This window comes from Crotalus tigris, unplaced genomic scaffold (assembly GCF_016545835.1).
Source record: "Crotalus tigris isolate CLP2741 ecotype Arizona unplaced genomic scaffold, ASM1654583v1 scf7180000017666.379230911805:20528666, whole genome shotgun sequence".
Classification (NCBI taxonomy): Eukaryota; Metazoa; Chordata; class Lepidosauria; order Squamata; family Viperidae; genus Crotalus; species Crotalus tigris.
In genome coordinates, this window is record NW_024096552.1 from 18,225,655 (window position 1) to 18,253,291 (window position 27,637).

The 27,637-nt window shown below is 38.8% G+C and overlaps 1 protein-coding gene across 23 annotated transcripts in view; it reads left to right on the top strand.

Moving 5' to 3' along the window:
- Positions 1-1,794: 1,794 nt before the first annotated feature.
- Positions 1,795-27,637, top strand: part of LRRFIP2 (LRR binding FLII interacting protein 2) — a 101,102-nt gene continuing 75,259 nt past the window's right edge. For 8 of the 23 annotated variants that reach the window (XM_039336881.1, XM_039336876.1, XM_039336874.1 and 5 more), the window contains exon 1: positions 20,861-21,270. The gene's annotated coding sequence lies outside the window, so the exon portion shown is untranslated. Of the gene's footprint in view, positions 2,009-20,858; positions 21,271-27,637 lie in introns of those variants that run through there. The other 15 variants (XM_039336864.1, XM_039336869.1, XM_039336868.1 and 12 more) reach the window with 6 other exon arrangements.

Here is a 27,637-nt window from a genome sequence, read left to right on the forward strand (position 1 = left end):
CTCATATTTTAAGAACTTCTTTATTGCGAGTTTGGAAGAAATATTATAGAATAGATTCCAGAATTCCATTGTGGGCAATTCCAGGGCATGCGATAGAAGGAATAAGAAGAGGAGTGAAGATGGATAGCATTTCTTATAAACAATTACTTAATTGGGATGAGAAAAAATTGGCAATTAAAATCTATGGATGAATTATTACAAGAAAATATTAATTATTCTTGGTTTCAGTATAGACAATTATTAGAAAGGTGGAGGATAGATCAAAAAGTGGGTTTGATTAGGGAGGATGTGATTTTGTTGAAACAAATTAAAGACCAAAGTCGAACTCATATAAAAAGAATTTATGGTGTTCTAGTGGAATTGGATTCAGAAACAGAATTAGTTAAAGATTGTATGGTTAAATGGGCTCAAAATTTTGAAGAGCCGATCTTATTAGACACATGGGAGATAATTTGGGTGAGGAATGTTAAATTTACACAAGCTCAAAATTTACGAGAAAATTTTTACAAAATGTTTTATAGGTGGCACCTTGATCCACAGAAGATGTCTCGTATGTATCCAAATTTGCAGCCTAAATGTTGGAGATGTGGTTGTTTGGATGCAACGTATTATCATATTTGGTGGTCATGTAAAAATATAAAGGCTTTTTGGATTAAGATTTGGTGGAATATTCAAAAAATTTTTAATAGAAGGATAAAATTTACACCACAATTGTTTTTGTTAGGCGTTATTGTTGATTGTGATGATAAAGAAATTATTTTAATGTTGAATTTAATTACAGCGGCAAGGCTGTTGATAGGGCAATACTGGAAGAAGGACTCTTTGCCTACTTTAGAGGAATGGTTTCTTAAAGTTTCTTATTTATCTGAAATGGCAAAAATTTCGGCTTATTTGAAAGATCAATCACAAGAGAAATATTTTTGGGTGTGGAAAAGATGGGTGAATTTTATACAGCACAAATATGAGATTAAAAAGTATTGTCTAGCTTTTGAATAATTTATGTTTAAGGTAATGATTAGAACTATTGTTTTGTTTTGTTTTTATATATTGGAGTTAAAGTATTTAAAATTTTGTTGTTTTTTTTTAATGTATTTATAATTGTTTGATGTTTATTTAAGTTGTAAGGGTTTTTTTTAGTTTTTATTAACCCTGTATTCAGCTCTGGGAAGAAGGGGGGAGGATGATGGGTGGGAGGGGGGGTGGGAGAGGGGGATTATTTTATTGTAAAACTTTAAAAATTTTCAATAAAAAAATCATTTTTTTCAAAGACAATTGGATGAATTTTATGTACACAGTTTTTTGTTGAACCAAAAACATAACCTTTACTGCAGCTTAAATCTTTGCAACAGAAAGTAGAATCTGCTGCCAATTAGTTTCTAACTGGAGAGGGGGCAAATCTTTTTTTTCTTTTCCTCTCTGTTTCCTACTTACTGAATAGCAGACAGTTGTAGTCTTGGTTGTACTAGTATATTACCAGTTTAAATAGGTAAGCCCATTGCTCCTTTTTCACATCTTGTGGCAATGTATCTAGTTGTAACTATTTGTAATAATATCTGTAGTAATGATCAGTTTCATATTAGTAAATATTTCATTTGATAACAATAAATTCTAATTGAGTTAGAAGTGTCTACTGTCCATTTTTTCCATCATCACAAAATGCCTGTTGTTTCCAAATATCCATATGTTTTTGATGTTGCCTGCACAACCTATATTACAAACAAACAAAACCAGATGATTTGCTCTGGGTTGTTATTTCCTCCCTCTTGCGCAACAGGGAAGCCGTGCAAGAATCACTTCAAATGCACATCTTCTAATAACATCCTATCCCATAACCTTACTTGGGAGAAGTAAGTAAAAGAAATCACCACCCTTCCTTCAGGGAATCTGATTAAACTGAATGTAGAACAGGCTCTGCTCTGTGGGAGCAGAAAAGCAGCTAATGAAGGTGGCAAGCAGAAACCTGTTACATGGAACAGCAGCTGAACCAAGACCTTCGTGGTTGAGAGAAGTAAGTGTGCTTCCTGAAACAGTTTCATTCTTGATTTCCCCAATGAATTCCTCAGTGGTTTTATTGATGGTAAACAGGATAATATTTAGGGGTATTACAGGTAACATCAAGAAGTCATGCAGGTTTTCTGAAGCAGTTTACCTGATAATTTATACTCCTCTTGGGTTAGTAATTCATTTAGGCTGTGATCATACATTGCATTACATCAGTGTTTCTTGATGTTTTTTTTTCCCTCTCAGGACTCTTTTTCCACTACAAAAGAGCTTTTTTTTTTTTTACACAGTTTATATTTATCAATATATACCATATTAAAAAAATTGTCACTACCGATTCCCATGATTGTTGGATGGAATTTTAATATTGTATTATTTTCAATATTTAATCCTAAGAGAGTTTTGGGAGATGCTCTGGAATCCTCGAACTACACCATAATGTCGTTTCTTTGATTTGTTTCAGTGGGATGGGTGAACTCAGTACTTGTAATTGGTTAACTCCTGCTTATGTGGTAGCAAGTTTTGTGAATCTGATCAAATGTGGTATATTCAGTAAATGATGGATAAACAAATCAGGGTTAGCATAATGAATGAACCAGATTTCAGTGATCTTAGTTTGCAGATATAGTAGTAAATCTTAGGGAATTAAATGGAACATACTTCTTTAAAAACTTTTATTGCTTCACATTCCTCATGAAAACAAAGCTTGCTTACTTACCTGTTCATTTATCTTAGCAATTTCTTGGAAGCAGAGGTGGAAGCAATTATGGTACAGAGTCCAACAAGAAAAAGAAAAGGGTGTTGGAGGAGGGGAGAGGTGTGTTTGCATAACATTTTGAAACAACCCACATAACATTTTAGCAAAACACGGTGTACAAATTCAGCACAGGTGCTTTGTTTCAGATAACACTGATGCTTGTAGAATTATTAAACCCCAACTTCAAAGTTTAAAAAGTGAACATTTTGCTGCCATCTAGTAGTTGCTGGATTTTTACAATCTTGACTTGGTGACTCTAATTAGTATCTTACAAATTCAAAAAATTGAACTGAGTACACTATGAGTAAACTAGGTAGGTGTGTTGTATAAACAAAATCAAATTCTTTAACTAGGGAGGAAAGAGAACAAGATAAACATAGCTGTAGAGAAACCATGTATTTGTATTGGTGGAAGCATATTTTCATAAGTGGTTCTTGTAAAATGGTAAGGAAAAATATTCATTTCATTTATATCTACCCCTAGTAAACCTTATACAATTCATATCCATCTGTTTTCAGTTGGTATAAGTTTATTCGCTAGCAATGTTCACATGGCATATATACCCTTACTTATCTTAGCCATAATTTCTGCAATTACATGAGGCTCATCAATGCAAATATATCTATCAAAATGTGAACTAATAAACTTATATTTGTTTTTTTGTTTGCATTTTTGTATACTTGGAAGAATGTATCGTCTAAAACAGAAACTCATAAATCTATTTTTTGTCAGATTTCTCTGATATGAAATTTAGTAGCTAAACATATGTATTTAGATTACATAGATAATTGAGCAACATATGATGTCTGCAAACATTTAAGACAATGATTTCATTTCCTAGTTATGCCCAAATATCATCCGTGGGCAACCAGTATAATATTTTATGGCTATTTTTGCTTTAGGTACCTAGTCACGATTAATACCATAACTATTAATCATTATGGTTTATCTAATGCAGTGGTTCTCAACCTGTGGGTCGGGACCCCATTTGGGGTCGAATGACCATTTCACGGGGGTCGCCAAACAAGGCTGTCCGCCATTTTTCCCCCTTTTCTTTGGCCAGGCCCCTGGCACCCGGTGATGTATAAGTGTTTGGGGGTCACCACAACATGGGGAACTGTATTATGGGGTCACGGCATTAGAAAGGTTGAGAACCACTGATCTAATGCAATCAGTTTCCTGGGTTCAGACTATAGGGTCAGAAATTAGACATGTGAGCTGGATTGGCACAATAACCTAGGCTAAAATGTGATCACCTAGATTGTGGGACAGTGTGCTGTGTCATGGATATAAAACACTTCAGAGGTTTGCTCTATCAATACATATGAATCATATAACAAGAAAACTCTGGCAGGTTTCTCTTTGGGACTTCTTATACTTTCTTTCTCACATTATTTTTTAGTATTTTTAGAATTAAAAATCTTAGCTCATTTACCTTTTAATCCTCACTAGTATAGCTGACAGTGTTTTTTATTGTAGTTAGAATAATAGAATACCTTTAAAAGCACAGTTGTAGCAATTGCAGCTACAAATACTGTTGACAGTAGGAGAGTATATTGTGTGCATCAGAGACACGGATTGAGTTACATACGTTATGGGAAAAGCAACTGATTTGATGGATTGCAAAGCCATAAAATAAGGATAATGATGAAATTAAAACAGGCTAAAATATAATTAGCTAGTCTGTAGTTCACTGAACTCACTCAATTTTAAGACATGATTAGAAAATAGAGGCTATAGGCACTGTTTGAAATAAGAAAATTAGCTTTGGTAAAATGTTCATCTTAACTGTCGCTATTCTACTAAGAATTTTTTTGATGATTTAAATGCAATGATTCTAAGATTTATTATATGGCAATAAAAGAAAGCGAGAATCAAATGTAAATTGTTACAAGAATCTAAGGATAGAGGGGGCTTTGGACTTTCAGATGGGAGACTTTACTATCAAGTGGCTATTTTGCTTTGGCTTAAAGAATGGATTCTATTGAGAAATAAAAGATTGCTTTATTTAGAGGGATCTGACCTTCAGCTAGGCTGGCATGCTTTTATATGGTATGAGAAATCTAAAGCACATAAGTACTTTCAAAATCACGCGATAAGAAATGTACTACTTTCAGAATGGGAGAAAATTAAACATAAAATATACATGAAAATACCTGAGTGGTGGCTTCTGGTTTTGGTTTGCGGCATCACTAGATGCATGGGGAGATTTCTCTCCTCGTCGACTAGGTTTCCCTCTGTCGGTGGAACCTTATACGGGTCCAAAGTTGCCCTGGAGGGTGCGACTTCTGTCGAGGAGGCTGCTATCCAGCTATGGAGGAGCGGTGGCTCCTCCAGCTGTCCGGATGAAACTCTGAGGACTGACGGAGAAGAAGATCGGCCATGAATGGCCAATCGCCCTGCCACTTCAGACCGTAAGTCGAACAACATCTAAGCTTTTAGTGCCCCTGTGGTGAATCCAGGTGAGAATTTTTTTATTTTTCTCTCTTTTCCGTTTATTTTTTCAATTGTGTGCCTGTAAAGAGCTTTTAAAATTATTTCCCTGGCTTGGAAAGGTGGCTTCTGCTTTTTTATGGGAAGAAAGGCATTTCACAAACACTGAAAGGCTATAATCTATTTTTATTGGGACACTAAAAAGGAAAAAAAGGAAAAGGTTTCTCTCTCCTTTCTTTTTAAGAAATTTACTATTTCTACTTTTTTATATATATACATTACCTTAAAAGAGAGGGAAAAAAAAGAATTGATTTTTGGAAAGGACTTTCTTAACTTACTGAGGACATCTAGTGGCAAAAATTTAATACTTCAACTTTGCTTATTTTTTTCTTATGAACTTTAAAACACTAAAGATAAGCTGTGCACCTGTGAAGCTGTGGGGGTGGATGTTTCTATATTAAATAAAGTCTCTACACAAAAGAAAAAGAGATCTCCTTTTAAGCATTAGTATTAAAATAGAGAAACCTCAGATACAACTGAATTGTGCACTTATATTGGAAAAGATTTATGAGGCCACTGCAGAAATTTGTGCTACATTTAAAAACTGTACTTTAGAATTAAGATCTAGAGACTCTACTATATTTGTCCAAACTGATGTCCAGGTTACACTGATTATGACATAAATCAAAATGTGCCAGAAGAGGAATTTACAGAGGTAGAAGTGGAATTTATTTCATCTGACAATCCCTTCTCCAGCAACTTAGAGAACCAGAAGAAGCAAAGACGAAGACTTCAAAATACCAAGCAACTACATCGCAAAGAGAGCAGAAAAAGATGTTTACTGCAGGGGAAGAGAGTTATACTCTCTCAAAGATTATTACAAGCAATAAGAATTGATCTATTGCTTAAAAGAGAAAAAAGATGCTTACTACAAAGAAAGGGACATACATTTCCTCAAAGACTACTACAAGCATCGAGAATGGATTTACTGGTTGAAAGGGAAGTGTCTTCATGGAAGCCGGTGTGGCAGAGAAAGAAACCCAGAATTAGATTCAAAAACAAATTTAAAAATGTTTAATGGAGTAAAAGGCAATGTTGATTTCATGGATTGTTTTAAGGATAATGATTTAGAGCTGAAAAATGCAATTACACACATGCGTGTTTAAATCAGTAAAAATTGTTGAATGGATTAAAAGGCAATGTTGGTTCTATGGATTGTTTTAAGGATAATGATTTAGACTTAGAAGTAAGAAATATACAATTATATTCGTATGTGTTTAATTTAGTTTGATGACTTTTTTGTTTTATGGAAGTTTGTTTGGTATGGAAATATGAAAGTTAAATGTGGAATGAAAAAAGAAACTTGACTTTACAGAGACTAAGAATGCATTTCTTGGCGTAATAGATTGATTTAGACTGGAATTTTGAAATGTTTAATTACTTAGGAGATTTTTGTGTATAATAATATGTTTCGATATGGTAATTAAATGGATGGAATTTGGTTTGTTTAATGAATGGAAATGAATTAAGTCAATTACGATAAGCAACAAAAATGGACTTACTGGCTGAAAGGTTAAAGATAATGATCTAGATTTAGAAGTAAGAAAATTATAACTACATATATGTGTAATGTTTAATTAATTAAGAGATATTTATGTATAATAATATGATTTGATAAGATATGATAATATTGTTTTTTTAAAACTAAATTAGCTATTATTGGAAGAAGAAATAAATAAGATTGGTGATAAGAAAGGGATGAGAGAGATTAAGAACTTGAATTTATTTGCAAGAGATATTTGAAGGGGTAATATGTTGATGTAAAACATTATTTGATTATGGTAATTGAAATTGATAAAGTTTTAATAAACAGGTTTAGTTGTAATTGAAATTTAGGATAGAAATGAAATATATTAAATTTATTATGTTACTTGAGGGAAATAGAGAGATGATAGCGAATGTATTAAGTTGAGCTGTTATTGTGTGATTTTATGTTGGGAATCTTTGTTTACCCAAACACCACACTGTGTCTCAAACACTTTTTGTTAAAACTATAAAACCAATAAAATATATTTGAAAAAAAGAAAGAAAATACCTGAGTGCTTTCAACAATGGAAGCATTTGCTTATCCAAATTTGATTAATTATGACAAACTGGTTAGTTATAAAGACATTTTAGACAAAGAGGGGAAACTTAAGGACAGGCAAACTTTACAACTACAAGGTATTGACTTGTCGTGGTGGTCCTATTTGCAAATTCAAACAAAATACGAAAAAGATATAAAATCGAGAGGTTTTTACAAAGAACAGACTCCATTGGATAAAATTTTGTTAAAGACAGATGAGAATTTGATTAGAAAACTCTATAAATTTCTTTTAAACTGGAAGATGGAAGAAGAACAAGTGAAAGAAACAATGATAGTATGGGCAAAGAACTTTGGATAGTCTATAGATTTGGAAGACTGGCAAAAACTTTGGGATAAAAATATTAAGCTTACAAAAGTGGTAGCATATAAAGAAAACTTATATAAGATGTTTTATAGATGGCATATGACACCAGTTCGCTTAGTGAAAATGTTTAAAAATCTTTCGGATATTTGCTGGAAATGTAAACAACAGCCAGGCACTTATTACCATGCCTGGTGGACATGCCCTATCGCTAAGAAATATTGGTCTAAGATCCATAGATGGTTGGAAAAGATGATGAAACTACAAATAAAATTTAAACCAGAATTGTTTTTGTTAGGAATATTAAGACCTAATTATGGTAAAGAGAATGACTATTTGATATTGCATGTTTTAACAGCTGCAAGGATAGTATTTGCCCAATTTTGGAAAAATGAGAATCTACCATCTGACCAGATTATTATTACCAAAATTTTAGAGTTTGCAGAAATGGATAGACTACATTAGAAATGAAAGAAAAAGATGATTCAATTTATTTTAGAATTTGGGAAAAATTTTATCAATGGTTAGAGACACGTTAGAACATGAAGATTTAATATTTTAGAATAGATGACTGATTTTTAATCTAGTTCTAACTAACATTTTGATGATATGATTACTTTTCCTGATTTACTGATTTTCATTTGTTATTTGATTGTTGGGATTTTTTTTTAGATTTTATTAGTAGTGTTTACTTAATATATTAACATATTTGTTTACTCATTGTTTTTAATATGTTACACTTTAAGCTTTGTTAAAAAGGGTTGAATATGATATTTACTCATTATTATGATCCGGACGGTTGCTTGTTTGTTGAAATATATGATTGTACCTTTCCTTATTTTACCCTAATTCCTTATTTCTTTCCCCTCCTCCCTTCCTTTTATCCCTCCTTTACCATACCCGTATTGTTCCTATTTTTCCTCACCTATATAAATTTAATAAAATTTTGTTTTAAAAAAAGAAAGAAAATAGAGGCTTTGACACTACAATAAATATACCATACATGAGTTCCATTACTGTAAAATATACCTAAGTATACATCTAGAAAATTAATATGTAAATAGAATGAAGTAATGTCATAGACAGAAATAGTTGGGGCACACCCAAGAGTTATGCACACTCTGTGGGATTTCCCTCTCTCCTATTCTTTCTGAACTGATTTCTGTACCAGCTTACAAAATGCTTTTGGAACTTCTCTTTTTTCAAAAATTATCTGCAAAAGTATATGCTATTTGGCATGTGGAAGTACTTACACAGTACTTAGGACATCACTTGTCTATTGTCTATTGTTTTTTGTTTATTTTTTGACATCCCTCTTCAGATTTCACATAATAAAAGAATCCCAAAGTTGAAGTGTTTATTTATATGTTACATAGTAATTTACAATAGCAAAAAAAGATAAAAAAATATTGGGGCACATGAAAGACTAACTAAAAAACTAAATATAATAATAATAATTCAGAAGCATTGTTGAAAATAACATAAACATCTTGGTGTGTGGAAGCTAATTAATACCTGTAGCACACTAAGCCAGGATGTTTAAATTATCACATTGTTTCATGCATGATTACTGTTACTATTTTACAAGTGCTGTATTTGGACCTTTAAGGTAATTATCATAAATTTCCTGTCTTGTATTTAATATCAATATCATCAGTTGCTAAGAATTTCCCCTCTCTTCAACCAGATAAATATATTGGTCAACATGACATTCCATTCTTTGCAAGGCAGCCTCTCCTACACACGTTTCTGCTGTAATGGTTTGGTTAATCTAGTTAATCTTTAAGGCACTATAAGAGTCTTTGTGGTTTTGCTGCAGCTTCCAGGGTCATATGCAATTAATCTTTTAAGAGGTACAAAAATGTATTACTGTATTATATATATATAACCATTCAGTGGAATAAATTGTTTACATCTAATTACAAAGATTTATTCAATGATATTGCTTTAAGACAATCTCCATCTCAAATATCTTTGAAGATCTTTCTAAAGTAAAAAAAAATCACATAATCATGTATTCATATGTTCAAATATTCATATTTTAGGAAGTGTTTAATAGTGGTAAACCTCAAAAATATATATATATATATTTTAAATAGTAACTAAAAGTACCTTTTCTATACAATCATTCAAGCCACAAATGATCTTTCAAGCCTTCTGAAATATGAGTATTAAAAATAGTTGGCTGAGTTTTTCTAGTTTTCATAATTTTGCTTAAGAGGAATGTTGGTCTCATGACGCAAGAGTTCCTTTTGCTTAATTCTGTAGATGAGTCATTAATTCTGGAATTAGGAGTTCAAAATCTCCTGCCACAGATACATTAGTAGTGTTATAAACATGGTGCTTTGCTGTTCTTATTGCACGATGAGCAAGCTGACAGTATGCTTTTCTGTTCATCTCAAGTACATCGCGCAACGTATCGGGACAGTTTTGCCATTGCTGGCAATGGGGTGGGTGTGGCTTTCAGATGACACATCTGGCCCGTGGCTTGGCAGTTTGACACCCTTGCTTTAAATAATGTTTAAATAAGTACTACTACTTAATGCAGTTTTCAAAAGAGTTCAAATCATTATCATTAAGGGAGTTAAGCTTATGAATTATAAATTAAGACCACACCAATAGCATTTTACAAATTTATTTTAGTTTGCACTATGCAACTGTATCATGAATGTTCTTAATATAGAAATAGATACAAAATAGAATGAGCTCAATTTTATCTGAATCAAATGTCCAATTAACCAATGTATATTGTGGATGACAGAATTTAAGATTGCTTTGATTAGGTTACCAATAATATTCTTGAAGTATGATAATCAAAAGCTCTATTTAATTCTGATATTTATTTTTAGAAAGAAATTCAGATATATTAAATTGGGCCACTGAGTGGCATTCTGGGGATGCAGTAAGAGCAGTGAAGAACTGATGCTTCACCACTCTTGCCACCCCAAGCTAAATCTCAATAGTAGCCTTAACTCATATTTGATTAAGTTCATTCCTCATTTTTTTCCAGTCATGCTCTAGGCCAGGGGTAGGCAACCTCGGCTCTTTTATGACTCATGGACTTCGACTCATGGACTTCGACTCATGGCTCAGGAATTCTGGGAGTCGAAGTCCATGAGTCATAAAAGAGCCGAGGTTGCCTACCCCTGCTCTAGGCATCTCTTGACCCTTTTCAGCTTCACAACTCCTCCATAAACCACAGGGAGTAACAAAAGTGAAGGGCCAAAAAAGATCAAATAGGGAAAATTCTGTCTAAGATTCCTTCTGACGGAATGAACAATTTGCCACATCCAACTCACCACAGTAAACTCACCACGGCCAACTTGCCACTGCCAACTAACTACAGAATAATTCGCCATGTCAGTTTGCCACAGGACAACTTGCTGCAGGAAAATTTAACAATTCAATTTAATTATTTAAAATAATTTAAAAAATATTTTATTTTTTATCATTCACATTTTCTTTTGCCTCTCCGTTGGCATCCTTTCTTTAATGATTCTTTTCCTCTACTTCTTCGATATTAGTGAAACTCTTGTCCTGCAATGAATTGTCTCGCAGCAAATTGGCCATAGTGAGTTGTCCTGTAGTGAGCTGGTGGCAGTGAGTTGGCCCCAGCAAGTTGGATGCATAGGCAACCAAAAAAGAGGCTGTCAGAAGATAAGATGACTAGATGGTGATTAGATACCATCATTGATTGTATAAATATAGATTCTGCTGAAAACTGGCACTCTTAATCTTGTCCATAAATTATTTTGACTTAAAAGGAAGCAGTGAAATGATTGACTTTGCAAATAACTTGGGTGATAAAAATCTAAATATGAAATGGTCCAGAATGCTCTATTTAAGCTAAGTGAATAGTCAATCAAATTGTAAATTGGTTCATTTGAAACAAACTGAATGATTCAATTTAAGTAAATGCAAAATGAAGTATACTGGTACAAAATTCACATATATACTGTTGGGAACAGAGGTATCTGTAGCTACTCAGGAAAAAGATATTGTATTAGGATTATATTGCATAACTTAATCAATTGTCAACTGAAGCATGTGGCAGCTGTAAAAAAAGAAGACAGAACTCATTTGCTATTTGAAAAAGGACTGAAAATAAAACAGCCAACATTGCAATGTCCTCCTACTGTTCTGGTACAGTAGAAGGACATTGCAATTGTTTGGTACAGATGCATCTAGAATACTTTGTACTATCCTAAATGCCACATTTAATAAAATATATAGTAGGTTCAAAGACTTGCCTTACAAGAAAAAACTATAATATTTGAGTGTTTTTAGGCTAGAAAAAAGTAACTTGGATTTGGGAGAGACATGATTAAAGTACATAGTGTTGAGTCCTTGGCGAAAAGCAGACGCGAGAATCAGTTGTAGTTCTCAAGTTTCTTTTAATCTGTGTTCAGCTTATAGATGAAGGCTTCAGCAACGCCCAAAAGCTTCCAGCCTCTTATATAGGCAATTCCCGGGTTAATGTGTTACTTTTCCCGCGCCAGCACCCGCACATGCGCACAGGCGCTGGCGACAGCCTGTCTGGTCCCGGGCAGCTTGCACCTGCCCGGGACTGCCTGCAAACGCCCCGAGCCCGTTTGCAAGGCTCGGGACATAACACCCCTTTCCCCCGGGCTAAGACTACTACCAACATACAATTATTTCTTGATGCAGTGTTCTACTCCCCAGTGCTCCTACTGTTTACTGGCTTTTGTTTGGCCAGCAATGTTATGTAATCCTCTAAGTAATTTAGGAGATTTCCTTGCTCTCTGTGACCTTCTCAGCTCTGGGTTTCTGACAGGTGTTCCCTGACTGAGGGGAGACGTGAGCCTGTTCTCCTTATCATGCCTTGGTGCCTTCCAAGGACTGTGCCCCAATGCCTGGCCTGCTTGCTCGCCCACCGGGCTCGTCAGGCCAGGGCTTCTGTCACTTTGTGACCTGGTTGACCTGCCTAGCTGTAGGCCCTCGGGCCCCTTGAAGTGATAGCCACTGCTGGGCATCTCTGTAGAACCTCCTAGGTCCGTCCAAGACCTGTCAGGAGGCTGTCCATTCCCTAAACCCCGTTCTGTGTCCGGGCTCGTGTGGGTTTCTGTACCTTCCCAAAACTCAGTTACTCCCTGATTTGGGCTAGAGGTGTTGCGGTTGGGACTTGGTTCCTCAACCACCTCCCTGTATGTTTGACCCCCTGTAGGACTTGGGGTAAGGTCAGGCCAACTCTGGGGATTCTGTGCCAGCTCTTTTGCGGGGTATGATTTATTGGGATGCTCCCAGGTATCTTCCCTGACTGGAGTACTGTGCTGTGCAGGTGAATAGTGATTGTACCCCCGGGGTGACTCCCTGGCTGGAGTAGGCGTGAATGCCTGGTAGTTGGATAGGCTCTTAGAATTCCAGTTTGGGGCACTCGCGGAATCCTGGAATGGGCCGTTTGTGGCTCCATCGTTGGAGGTGGGCAGCAGCTCGTGCCCCTCCCTTTGCTCTAAAGGGTCCCCCTCCCCCCTGGAAAAGACCCAGGAGTCTCATCTGAAAGATCCCGCCTAGGGCAGAGTTGGTCGATGTGCCAACACAGGACACGACCATTATCCAGGGCTACCTCGTAGGATAGAGGACCTGTGACCCTGGGAATAGAAACAGGGACCCATGTATGACCAGGCCCGTAATTGCGAGTCCAAACCAGGGCACCCACAAGTAGTTGTCTAGGTGCCCTAGGATGTGAGGTAGATGAAGGCAGTCTGTCCGGATGCAACCGGTCAAGCTTCGTAGTAAGTTTGCGCCCCCAGCGAAGTTCAGCTGGGCTTCTCCCTGTAGAAGTGGACGGTGTGGTGCGGTAAGAAAGGAGAAAGTCAGCCAACCTGTGATGCCAGTCCCCATAGGTGAGTCTTTTCAAGGCGTCCTTTGTGATGCGGACCATGCGTTCAGCCATACCGTTGGTGGACGGGTGGAAGGGTGCAGACGTGGCATGACGAATCATGTTAGCCTGTAAGAAAGCTTGGAATTCGGAGGAAGTAAATTGCGGGCCGTTGTCAGACACGATGACATCTGGGAGCCCGTGTGCAGCAAAAATCCCCCTCAGTACCTGAATAGTCTTTGCAGTGGTGGTGGATGAGACAGGTACAACCTCAAGCCATTTTGAATGACTGTCAACGAGGACCAAGAAGAACTGGCCCTGAAAGGGCCCAGCGTAGTCAATGTGCACCCTAGACCATGGGGACTGTGTATCCTCCCATCTATGCACAGGAGCTTGGGGCATCTCTGGGCGAGAGCGCTGGCACAGGTGGCATGCATGCACCTTAGCCTCAATGTCCTTATCTAAACCAGGCCACCACAAGTGGCTGCGCGCAAGGGCCTTCATGCGAACAATGCCAGGATGACCCTCGTGGAGGGACCTAAGATCCTAGTCCTCATTGAGGTGGGAATGACAACTCTGTTTCCCCAAAGCAGACAACCCTGAGAAGTGGACAACTCGTTCCTTTTGGACCAGAAACTCTGAAACTCAGGACTAGGGCAGTGCTCAGGCCATCCAGACAAAACCCAAGAAAGGACACGTGAAAGTATGTGATCTGTGCCTGTTTCAGCGGCAACATCCCTGGCATTCAGAGGGGACTCGGGCAAGGCTTGGATGGATAGAATGTTGACAGCTGGCGCATGGTCAGCTTCTACTACTGGCAGGGGCAATCTACTGAGGCCATCAGCATGGCCCATTTCTTTCCCAGGCTTGTGGAGTAAGGAAAAATCATATGCAGACAGAAAAATAGACCACCTAAGCATTCTAGGGGAAATGATTTGGGGAGTTTGTTTACGTGTGGTAAACAGTCCCAGCAGAGGCTTATGGTCAGTGAAGACCGTGAATTGCCTGCCATACAAGAAATCATGGAATTTTTTAATTCCAGCAACAACAGCCAGAGCCTCCCTGTCTATCTGAGCGTAGTTGCGCTCAGCAGAAGACAGTGTTCTGGAGTAATATGCAACAGGAACCTGAGTTCCATCAGACCTGAGGTGGCTCAGGACGGCTCCTACCCCGTAAGGGGAAGCATCACAAGCGATGCACACAGGAAGGGACTCATTGAAGTGTGCAAGTACACTGTTAGAAGTGAGTAAAGCCTTGACCTCATTGAAACTAGCCTCATGTGTTTGTGACCATTGCCACACTGCTTGTTTGTCTAATAGCCTGTGAAGAGGCTCAGCTACACTAGCTTTATGTGGAAGAAAGGAATTGTAGAAATTCAGGAGGCCCAGAAAGGCCTGAAGTTCGGCCTTAGACTTTGGCCTAGGTGCTTCTAAAATGGCAGTTAGTTTGGATTCAGCAGGGTGAATCCCAGCAGCATCAATTTTGAATCCCAGAAATTCAGTAGAAGGCACCCCAATTTTGCATTTGTCTTTTTTGAGCTTGAGGCCTGTTTTCCTGAATCTTAACAGAACAGCCCTTAGCCTTTCAGCTAGAATGTGTGTGGAGTCTCCTGCAATTAAGACATCATCAAAGTAGGGGCAAACCCCCGGTATGCCCCGTAGTGTGTTTTCCATTACGCTTTGGAAAATCCCAGGAGCGACATTCACTCCAAACTGTAGCCTTTTTACCTTAAAGGCTCCCCTGTGGGTCACAATAGTCTGAGCTATAGCAGCATCATCATCAACAGGCAGCTGTTGATACGCTTGAGCTAGGTCAAGCTTTGCAAAAACGCGCCCCCCCTTGAGGAGGCCAGAATATGACTGACCACAGGAACAGGATAGGCATGTTGCTGCAATGCCTTATTAGTGTGCATTTGTAGTCAGCACAAATGCGAATGTCCCCATTTGCCTTTAGAGGCGTGACAATGGGGGTCTCCCAAGGGCTGGAATCAACAGGTTCTAGGATTCCCTGTTGGATCAGTTTGTCTAACTCAGTGTCAATTTTACTCCTTAAAGCAAAAGGGACCCTTCTTGCTTTAATTCTAATGGGTGTGACAGCGGGGTCTAGTTTTAAGGACACAGGAGGTCCCTTGAATGTGCCCAGCCGGGGGCTGAAGACATCTGCAAATTCTTTGCAGACTTCCTGTAGGTCGAGTGTTTGTAAGCTGTTGAGCCCCGTGACGTGTATCCCCAAGGCTTCAAACCAATCGAGTCCTATGAGACTCGTTCGTTCACCCCCTACTACTAATATGTCTAGTGGACCTTCAAAATTCTTATACTGTACGTTAAGGGTGGCCTCCCCCTTAACACACACTCTCGAATTTTGAAAGTCTGTTAACACAATGTCAGAAGGCCTTAATTTAGCCTGAGTTCCACTGCCGGAACAAATCTTCCTAAATGTATGTAAGGATATGATTGAAAGGGCAGACCCCGTGTCTAGTTCCATAGTTAATGGAACCCCTTGTAGCTTCACCTTGAGTGACAGCTTTTTCTTGATGGGCTTGTGTGTGCCTGTCCTGAAGATGCTTCTTCGCGAAGCGCAAAAACCTACCCTATTCTGGCTGGGGACCCTGGTACCTTTCAGGCGCAGTTCTTCCTGAGGTTGTACCTTTCGTCGGCCCAGACACACAGCTGCAATATGTCCTTGTTTCCCGCACGCCCGGCAGATAACGGAGCGGAACTTGCAGTCGGTTCTCCTGTGGCGACCTCCACAGCCAATGCACTTGAGGGGAGCTGCAGAGCTTCCTTTCTGATTCCCTTCCTTCGTGGGGTGGAGACGGTCGACTTCCTCGTCCGGATCCTCCTCGGAGTTCCCTTGGACATCCTCTTGGTGCACGGATGCAACATCTGGACTGTTCCTGATCGGCCGCATGTTTTTGACGGCGCCGCCTGCTGCTTCTTCTGCGGTGACCTCTCTTAAGGCATCTTGGAAGGACAATTCTTCTTTGGCGAAAAGCCTCTGTTGTAGATCTCGATGCCTTAAGCCGCACATGAATCGGTCCCTCAATCGTTCTTCGAGGTCCTTGAACTCGCAGTGCTTGGCGGCCACCCTCAATGCGGCGATGTACTCTTTGGCCGACTCTCCGGATCGTTGATCCCTCTGCTCGAAGGTGTGGCGCCATGCGATGACGGACATCTTGGGCTGGAAGTGCTCCTTCAATAGCTTCTTTAGATCTGCGTAGCTGACAGACTCTAATGGGACAGGTGCTGCAAGGTTCTCTGCGATTTCGAAGGCGTCTTGACCGCAGACATAAAGCAGGGTGGCAGCCTTCAAGCTATCTTCCCTCACTTGGTTTACCTTGAGGTAATTTTCCACCCTGGCTACGTAGGACTCCCACCGCTCTGGATGTGAGACGTCGAATTCCGAAAGCCTTCCGACTTTTGCCATTTTCAGCAGACGCGTCTATCAGCCAGCCTACCCCCGAATGTGCACTGGATTGGCGGGTAGCTGCCGAGTCAACGCCGCTCCGCCGCTCAGGACTCACTTGGGTAAGCTTACACCTCTTCCTTTCCAGGCGATGTAAGGCATCCCACCCTCGTCGCCAGTGTTGAGTCCTTGGCGAAAAGCAGACGCGAGAATCAGTTGTAGTTCTCAAGTTTCTTTTATTCTGTGTTCAGCTTACAGGTGAAGGCTTCAGCAATGCCCCAAAGCTCCCAGCCTCTTATATAGGCAATTCCCGGGTTAATGTGTTACTTTTCCCGCGCCAGCACCCGCGCATGCGCACAGGCGCTGGCGACAGCCTGTCTGGTCCCGGGCAGCTTGCACCTGCGCGGGACTGCCTGCAAACGCCCCGAGCCCGTTTGCAAGGCTCGGGACATAACACATAGATTTATCCATGGCATTGAAAAAGCCAGCAGGGAAAAGGTTAAAACACTGTAACAAAGTCATCCAGTGAAACTGATTGAATGGAGATTTATAATAGACAAAAAAAAGCACTTCTTTACACAGTATATAATTTACCTGTGGTATTACAATACAAGTTGATGATCACTAACTTAAATAGCTTTTAAAGGGGGGGAGGGCTAGATAAATTCATGTGGAACAAGGGCTAGTCATTTCATCCACCCCCACTTTAATTCAAAGGGACACCATATAAAAGCATAATAATGACAATAATAGAAATAAATTTTAATGGCGATCATAAGTTTCACATTTCATTAATACATTATGTAATATAGGCACTGATGCCTTCACAATTAATACCAAAAAGTTTTCTGAAAAAACAAGTTTTTAATAGCTTCAGGAAAAGCATAAGATTTGGGGCATTTTCACCGGGGGGGGGGGGGAAACCAGGATCTTTCTAGGGGGAAGTCCCTCCCAGGGAATGCTGGTACTAACTCCTGGTAGAGAAGAATTTCCAGGAATTTCCTGTCTATCCAGGTTGAGTGAACTATTTCTTGTAAAGATTCAGTATTCTTCCAGTTTGGGCAGCATCTTCCAAATGTCATTTATTTATAAGATGTATATTCTGCCCTTCAGTCAGGAAAAAAGCTGTCTTTCTTCCTATTTTTTTCCCATAACAACAATGCTCTGAGGCTGATTGGCATAACTGAGAGAGATTGAACCACTGAACCTTTCATAGCCAAAGGTAATTAGAATCTGGTTGCTCCTAGCCTAACATCATGACTGGCTCTCAAATATTTGAAATATATTTCAAATATTGACTCCATGCTGGCCACGCTGAAAAACTACTAACTTAAGTAATGCATGCTTGGCCTGAACCAGCAAGGCTATTTTATTGGTTATTCTTTCTGGATGTGTTGAATTTCAATTCTCACAATGTCCAATCAATACTGCAATAGCATCAATTGTAATACATGGAGAGCACTATACTAAAGAAGTCTGGTGTATATAGCAATCTTCGATGTTGGAGGTTTCAGTTCTTGGAAGGTAATTCTTTAGCCAAATAGTTTAATGATAAGACCACTCTTTCAAACATAGATAGGCTTCTATAAATAGAGCAGTGACCCAATTCTCCTTTGCTCTTTTTTTTTATTATTCAGACTTTCTGGTACAAATGAGTAAGTGATATGATTTGGCAATTTATGTCAATCTGTTCTAGGTTTTCTGGAATTTAGCAGGGTAATTCTGTATTCATAGGTCTTGATTTGCTTTCAGAGAATTGAATAGAAGACCCTGTCACTGAATTGGCAGGATATGTTTACATCCTGTTCACTAGCTTAAATAGATTTCTGGCAATTAAATGTTAGCAGTTAAATGATGCCTTTTATTGGCTTGGTTTCTGCTGATTTATGTTTTAATATTTTGTTTGTGTTTTCCTTTTTTCCTAGAGAAGATAAGAAATATCTTCCAATGCTTTTGAATTTTTCAACAGTTTTCACTTTTATTGATACACTTCTGAATTATTTGTCAATGATGAAACAGGATGTTTTCTTCAGTTTTTTTTAATGCTACCTAAATGGGATTTTAAAAGTAGAAATTTCAAAATAAAACTTCTTGTGAAAGGAGTTTCTCTTTTACATAATGTGTTCAAGTATAAGCTAGTGAGAATGATGGTGATGCCTTAATTTGGAGAACCAGGCTTTTCATCTTTAAAAATAGTAAACCCAGGAAACCATAGACCAATCAGTATCTAGAAAAATTCTAGCAAAGATAATCAGTCAGCTTGCAAGAACAATTTTAACAATTGTTAAGATAGCCATGCCAGAAAAATCTTATTGATTCTTCTTTGAGAAAGTGACTAGTTAATAGACCAAAGGGGATATAGTGTACATTAATAATATATTTTATAAAGTAGATTATAGTCTCCTTCTTGATAAAATATAACGAGGGATGGCCCCATTGCAAGACTGATTTATAGTTGTTGAACTATACAAAGCATGTGTTTCTTAATGTGCAGAGACATCTAAAGGTCTACCCTGCCCACAGTCCTCAACATTTATTATAAATTATTAGAGAAGAAGATAGGACATATGCTCATAAAATATGCAGATGATATATGGCTAGGAGGATGGTTAACATCTTGGAACACAAACTCAAAATTTGAAAAGATATTAATGGATTTGAATAGTGGCTCCTATCGATAAAATGGCTCTTCATTGGTGAGAAAAGTAAGATTCTTCAGTTAAACAAGAAAAACCAGATGCATAAGTATAAGATACGCAATATCTGGCTTGGCAGTAGTACTATCTGGAAGCATGAAGATCTGGGATTTTCAGATTAAGTGTGACCCGACATTGTGCTGCAACTGCCAAAGAGTCAATGCAAACTTGATTTAGAGTGGTATAACTTGAAGGTCATGGGGTATAATATTCCTATTCAGCAGCTGTAAAACTGTCTGGAGTACAAAAAAGATGCTTAAGAATTGGGAAGGGTGCAGAGATTAATAGTAGAGATGGTGAGGAGCTTGAAGGCTATTGTCTATGAAGATCAGTTTTAAAAAATTGCATATATTAGCCTAAAGAAGGGACAGCTAAGAGGACCCATATCAGCAGTCTTCCAATTATCGAAGGGCTGCCCAAAGGAATCTGATGTGGATTCATTCTCCACATTCTGGAAGATACTACAAGTATCTTGAAGCCTTACAGAAATACACCCAAGCCTGAAATGAGGATGATTGACCTTGAGAGCTATTAAACAGTGGAATAATCTCTCTGAAGTTGTGGATGCTCCATTTCTGAAGGTTTTCAAAGATTGGACAAACATTTGCCTGGGAGGGGCGGAGGATTATTGCCCTGTATAGGGACTAGAGGTCAGTAGAAAGCAAAATATGTTCTCTATAGTTTGGTAATACTTTGTTGTGGATTTAGTTTCAAAATGAGGACCAATTTCTAGGATTAATCTTATATGATGTGACAATATGAAAAAAAAATCTCAGAATCTCTAATTTCACGATTCATGTTGAAGAGACTTTTTGATCTGTGTTTTGAGATAATTTCCTTTTTTAAAAAAAACTGGAATTCAGTGGATGGAAAATAACTAATTCTGTGGGAAATATATGCTTTGTGTTCTTATGGTTTTTATGATATTTTCCATAAAAATAAAGGATTTAGATTTTATTTTTGTGATCAGATTTTTATTCAGACCTTCTCTGAACCGTCTCTACGACTGTAAATTTCCTTTCTTCATTTGCGTAAATTACTGACAATGTCACTATGGTCTGAAAGAGGGATCTGACACGTAATGACAGCCGCAGGACACATATAACGACTTCCATAGGTTTTGCTGACCCAGCGAACAAGAGAAATTTAAGATGCGCAGCCTGCAGCAACACCCCAAACAAAGAAAGCAAGCTCGCCTCTGGTTGTCAATCTTGCGCATGCGTTTTCCTTTTATGGGCCCGCCTCCAGGAGAGAAGTTGCGCATGCGAGCTGCTGTAGGATTTTTTTTTTTTTCCCTGCTGCAGCTGTCGAAGCTCGTTGGTGACACTGCGGGCGCTCGCTGGCAAGAGTGGCCTGAGAAGCGACGCCGGGAAACAAAAGGGAAATAGGCGGCGACACGGGCTCCGCGGAAAGTTTCGCGCGCCTCGCGCTCGTGGACAGCGCGCGGTCGATTTGGAGCCTATTATATCCTACGAAAAAAGACAAGATCCTGCGAGGGACAAACCAGTGAAGCCGGCTTCCTTTTCCCTTTCCAGAAGCAGCTGAGTCCCAAGGAGAGCCCGGCGCTCCCTCGTCCTTGCTGCGCCGAGGATCCGTCGTGGCTCCGCCCTAACCGGCTTGCTCGGAGTCCCTAGCCTCTTCGTTCGGACGGAGCTGATCTTGGGCAAGAAAACTCAGAGCCGCTGGCGCTGGGTGAGAACCGGAATCGGGGAGGGAAGCTGGCAGCCTCTCCTGCCAGAAGGATGGGCGGGGACCCTTCACTTCTCTGGGGCGGATAGTAGGCGGGGAAAGGGTTTCTGATGTCTCAGGACTTGTCGGAAGGGGTAGGCCGGAGCGCAGGAATCTCTGGCCCTATATGGGACGTTTATGTGCCCGTACTTATCACGACTCCCTGAATATTATTGCTCATTTTGAGAGATGACTTTTGTGTTACTTGATGGTAACATAGGGAGTAAAATCTCCAGTAAATCTCAAATCCCCATGTTAGCATATAAATAAACACTATGGGAAAGTCAACCTACATTCAATGTCTGTGACAAAATGTTGCCTGGGATTCAGAGGTGCTTCTCAGGGTCTTAGGAAGTATGGTTTGAGGGTGAGTCGGAGAAAAAAAAAATGAAAACTAGCCTGCTTGAACTTTCCCTGGTTGGGGAAAGAAACTGGCCCTTCTACTGTACTTTATAACAAAATATGAAAATTCAGGGTATTTACTGTACTGATGGATAGCTTAATAGGTAGTTAAATTAAGAAAGAAAATTCTGTTAATTATTAATACTGTACTTATAAGCATGTTTGTGAACAAACAGCTTACATTCAAATGGTAATCATCTCTTTCAAATACATTATTTTAAGTGATACATAGTACTTTAAAGAGTTTAATAGGCAAAAAATAGATTGCTGCCCAAATATGATCTAAATATTATGCTTTAGGTTATGTTTGAATAATGACTTTTTAGTGATATTCGTTTCCATGCCTATTTCAATTTGAGAGCACTATTTGCATTCTTAATCTGTTAATTTCAGTATGCTGAATTAAGATGAAGTTGATTTAAAATTCTCTTAAAATCAGTGTGGGAAATTAGTTATTGATTTCTTCAGGAATCAAATATGAGTTAAGCAAACTACTGGAGTACTGTTTTGATGCTCTTAAAATGGAGACAGAGACATGAGTTGTATGTAGGCAACCTGTGAAATTCCGAAACTACTGGCAGATATTTTTGATGGTAAACTCTTAGCTAGTATGGTCAAGGAGGCAAGGAGTTGTATTTCAGCAGTCTCTGAAATTGCCAGAGCTTCCTCATTTCTTGCTTTAAGTTTTTGTGGATGAGTACAGGTAGTTCTCGATTTAAAACAATTCATTTAGTGACTGTTCCAAGTTATAACAACACAGAAAAAAAGTGACTTATGACCATTTTTCACACTTATGAACATTGTGGCATCCTCATGGTCGCATGATCGAAATTTAGACACTTGGCAACTGACTCATGTTTATGACAGTTACAGTGTCTGGGGTCCTATGATCAACTTTTGCAAACTTCTGATAAGCAAAGTCGACAGGGAAGCCAAAGTCAAATGACAACTGTCTTTCTAACTTAACAGCTGCAGTGATTCACTTAACAATAATGACAAGAAAGATAATAAAACTCACTTAACAAATGTCTGTTAGGAATAGATATTTTGGCCTCAGTAATAGTCAAAAGTTGGGGACCACCTATATCTACTTTGTCAGCTATATGATTTGAGTTCTAAGAATTCATACAATATACAGTTATTCCAGAAATAAATGAAATGCAGATATTTATTTATTGAATAAAATGTATATGTTCCCTCATCAAATAATACTAGTCAAACTATAGCAACTATAAAATGGGATACATTTTAACCAATTTTTTCTCCTTAGTTATTGTCTTCTAGAAAACAATGATTTAATTGTTGATTCCACAGTAGGCTACTTTTGGGGGAGAATGTGTTTTAGTATTAGATACAAAACCAAAGGTGCCACACTCCTGAGATAGCATATTATTGTTATTTCAGTGACTTTAGGTTGCTTACAAAAATAACCCAATATGAAAATAGAAGAAAAAAAACTCTTCATCCCCCTGGTGACAATAAGCCATCAAACAAGCCACTTGGTGGATTCCATCCCCAGGCCTGTTGGCAAAACCAGGCCTTCAGGCCTTGCAAAAGAGTGTTAAAGTGGAGGCCAGTTTAATTTCTGTAGGAATGATGTTGCAAAGGGAGGGATCCACCACAGAGAAGCCTTTCTTCTGGGTCTCACCAAATGTACGTCCTTAGGAAAGGAGACCCACAAAATTCCCTGCCTCCTTACTAATGCCTGGGTCAAGTGGATGTAACCAGAAGAGACAGTCCTTCAGATAATCTGGTCTCAAGCTATGTAGGGCTTTAAATCAGCACCTTGAATTGCACCCAGAAGCAAATCATAGCTTTTGTAGAAAAATGACATATGCACCTCAGGTATGCACAAAACCATGAAAGTCATTTTGAACTATTTGGAGCTTCTGAATGTTTTCATGGTGCATGTTGCAATAATCAAGTCAGGAGGTGACTAGGGCATGAGTGACTATGAATAGAGATTGTTGATTCAGGAAAGGGCATAACTAGTGCACAACCCATAGTAGCGCAAAGTCCCTCCTGGCTACAACTGCCACCTGCTCCTCAAACAGGAGTTGTGAGTCCAGGAGAAACTCCAGATTACATACTGGGTCTGTCTGGGGCAGTGCCAGCCCATCCAAGACCAGAGATGGCAATTCTCCATGGACCATAGAACCCCAAACCCAGAGCCATTCAATCTTGCCAGGGTTCAGTTTCAGCCCACTGCTCTCTATCCAGCCCTTAACAGCCTCCAATACTGCGAGAGAAAGGTCATGGCATTGCTGAACACACCGTGGGCCAAGACAAATAGCTGGGTGTCATCAGCATATTGATGATATCTCAGTCCACGGTGGTGGATGGTCTCACTTAGTAGCTTCATATAGATGTTACATGGAAGCAGAGAGAATACTGACCACTGCAGGACCCCGCAGAGCAGGGGATGAGGGCTAGACCTCTTGCTCTCTATCAACACTGACTGAGAATGTCCATAGAGGAAAGAAGTAAATCAGAACAACATAGAGCCCCCACTCCCAACTCCTGAAGCTGCTCCAGGTCGATGGTATTGAAGGCCTTCTGAGAGAGCAAGTAGAGCAAGATTGAATGCACTACCACCATTCTGATCCTGCCAAAAATCATCAAAAAGGGCAACCAATATTGTTTCTATTCTATATCCATACCCGAACCTTAATCGGAAATGGTCTAGAATCTAGACAATCCATTTTATTCTGGAACCTCTGGAGCTGCCACAAAATCACATTCTCAGTGATCGTCCCCAAGGGAAGATTGGAAACAGGTTGAAAATTTTACCCAACAGGGTGGAATATAGTGATGGCATCTTAAGAAAAAGGCAGACAACAGATTCCTTAAATGCTGGAGCACAAAGCCCTCCCACAAGGAAGCATTAATCACCACCAGAACTCACCTGCATGTTGCCTTCTGGGAAACTTTGACAAACCAAGAGGGTCCTTGATCTAAAATACAGGTGTTTGCACTCAGATTCCCTAGGATCCTGTCCACTTCATCACGAGCAACCAAGTTAAACATTCCCGTGGTAGTGCAATGGTTAGAATGCAGTATTACAGACTAACTCTCCCTACTGCCAGGAGTTCTATCTTAATTGGCTTAAGGCTAACTCAGCCTTCTATCCTTATTTGTTATGTATATGTAGGTCTATACATATGTTGTATATAGTATGTTTTTAGGGCGTGTCATGTACGTGTTTCACTTTGAGAGCGGGCAACTAAATTTCATTTTTGATGTGTGCCGTTGTGCCCACAGTAAAAAAATGACAATAAAGGTTATCTATCTTATCTTCTGAGGTCGGTAAAAATGAGGATCCAGATTGTTGGGGATAATATGCTAACATTGTAAACTGCTCAGAGAATGCTATAAAGCATTATGGAGCAGTATATATGTTTAAATCCTTTGCTATTCCCAGATAATTGGGCAAGAACCTGCTCCAGGTACCTCCACTTGACTAGCAACCACGCCAGCATCTAATTGTGAATGAAGCTGAGCGATATTGTTTTCCAGTAAATCAGTAAATTCCTCAGGGCGCCTCTTCAGATAGACCTCTTTCTTCCCTAGAAGAAGATAGTTCACCTTAAAGAGGGTCACTGGTAAATTATCTGCAACACAATTAGTGCAGAGAAGATTTTGGGTCATTCTGATGTTTAGTATTATTCCTATAATGCTTTTTTGGTTTAAAAGGTCCAAATAAATGCTCTCTTCCTTCTGTAGTAAACAGGTTATCTCGCCTAGTTTACTCCTTTCATGATAGCCATTCAAGAAATTATAAATGTTCTGTCCAATTTGGATCCAGTCCAGTGAAACTTTATTTTAAATACACTTAGGATTGCAGTATAACAGGTAAAAGAATGTTATTGATGTCTAGTCTTGTCAATTCAACTTAATATATGTTATCTACCTCTTTACAAATAGTTTAAATACTCCATTAGAGTATTTAATGGAAAGTTATCCTTTTGTTGTCTTAAACCTCTAGTTGCATTCTCAGTCAAGATGTTTTTTTAAAAAGGACAGGGATTTTCTCCCTTATAGTACCTGCTTTTCTTTGCACAAGAAATAGTTAATTGTTCTAGAAATAAAAATAAATGCCAAGTAAACAAATATAAAAACTCTGTAAATATGCATGCAGAAAAATGAACAGTTATATAAATTAATAAAGTTGAGTAGTGGATTAATAGTTATTTCAAGTTAATTAGATTATCATTTTTGGTGATATTTGTATGATCTAATGTAATGAATTTCTGGAAAAAAAATGAGCTTATTCCTTTTCAGGTTTGTTTTTAGTTTACTTCTTTTCTCTTTGAATTCCAGAATACAGTAGTCAGGTTTATTTATTTATTTCCCAGAAGGTTGGACTGATATCAGAGAAATGATATGAAGGTATATATAACTGGGACAAATGGAGATTAAAAATTTTTTGAAATGCAGAATACCTGTTTTCTTCCCACTTCAGTTATAAGCTTCCTTCTGCTGTTCTCAGCTTGTTTCCTATATAAAAGACATCTGTCCACAGAAGCAATCAGTCAATCAGATTCCAAACTCTCTACCATGGCCAAGACTAAAGAGCCATCCAAGGATGTCAGGGACAAGATTGCAGACCTACACAAGGCTAGAATGGGCTACAAGACTATCGGCAAACAGCTTGGTGAGAAAGTTACAATAGTTGCTGTGATTCATTGCAAATGAAAGACACATAAAATAACTGTCAATCTCCCTTGGTCTGGGGCTCCATGCAAGATCTCACCTCGTGGAGTTTCAGTGATCATGAGAACAGTGAGGAATCAGCCCAGAACTACACGGGAGGATTTGGTCAATGATCTCCAGGCAGCTGAGATCATAGTCACCAAGAAAACAATCGGTAACATATTATACCATGAAGGACTTAAATCCGGCAGCACCCACAAGGTTCCCCTGCTCAAGAAAACACAGGTATAGGCCCATCTGAAGTTTGCCAATGAACATTTGAATGATTCAGAGTAGAACTGGGTGACAGTGTCATGGTCAGATGAGACCAAAATTGAGCTCTTTGGCATCAACTCGCCATGTTTGGAGGAGGAGGAATGCTGCCTATGACCCCAAGAACACATCTCCACCGTCAAACGTGGAGGTAGAAACATTATGCTTTGGAGGTGTTTTTCTGCTAGGGACAGGACAACTTCACCGCATCAAAGGGACGGTGGACAGGGCCATGTACATCAAATTTTGGGTGAGAACCTTCCCGTGGCCAGAGCATTGAAAATGGTGGTGGATGGGTATTCCAGCATGGCAATGATCCAAAACACATGCCCAAGGCAACAAAGGAATGGCTCAAGAGGAAGCACATTAAGATACAATTATATATGTTTCTATCTTAACACTAGCTTATAACCGAACAGTCCTCATTGATTCACACCAATAGTAAAAGTTGTCCTAGATTTCAAAATAATCTGACTCTGTCCTTCATTTCCATTGTGAGCCTATCCATATCCGCACACGATAAAATTTTGTATAGAATCTCTTCTTCTGTTGGAGTTTCTTTATGCCTCCAGTTTTGTGCATATGCCAGTCTAGCAGCCGTGAAGATGTGTAGCATCAAATAAAATATCCCTTTATCGTATTTCTGTGTAGTTATGCCTAATAAGAAGAGTTCTGGTTTTAACTCTATCTCCATCATTAATATTTCTTCCAGCCATTTTTTTATCTTGTTTCAAAAGTCACAGGTTTTTGAGCACTCCCACCACATATTGTAATAGGTCCCTACTGCCAATTTTCATTTCCGGCATATGGAAGAAAAATTTGGACCCATTTTACCTAACTTTGTGGGTGGGAGGTACCATCTATAGAACATTTGGTAGAGATTTTCTTTGTAGGATGTGGCCAAAGTAAGCTTCCTATTTCTTGCTCATAATTCTTGCCAGATGTGCAGATCAAAGTTGAGATC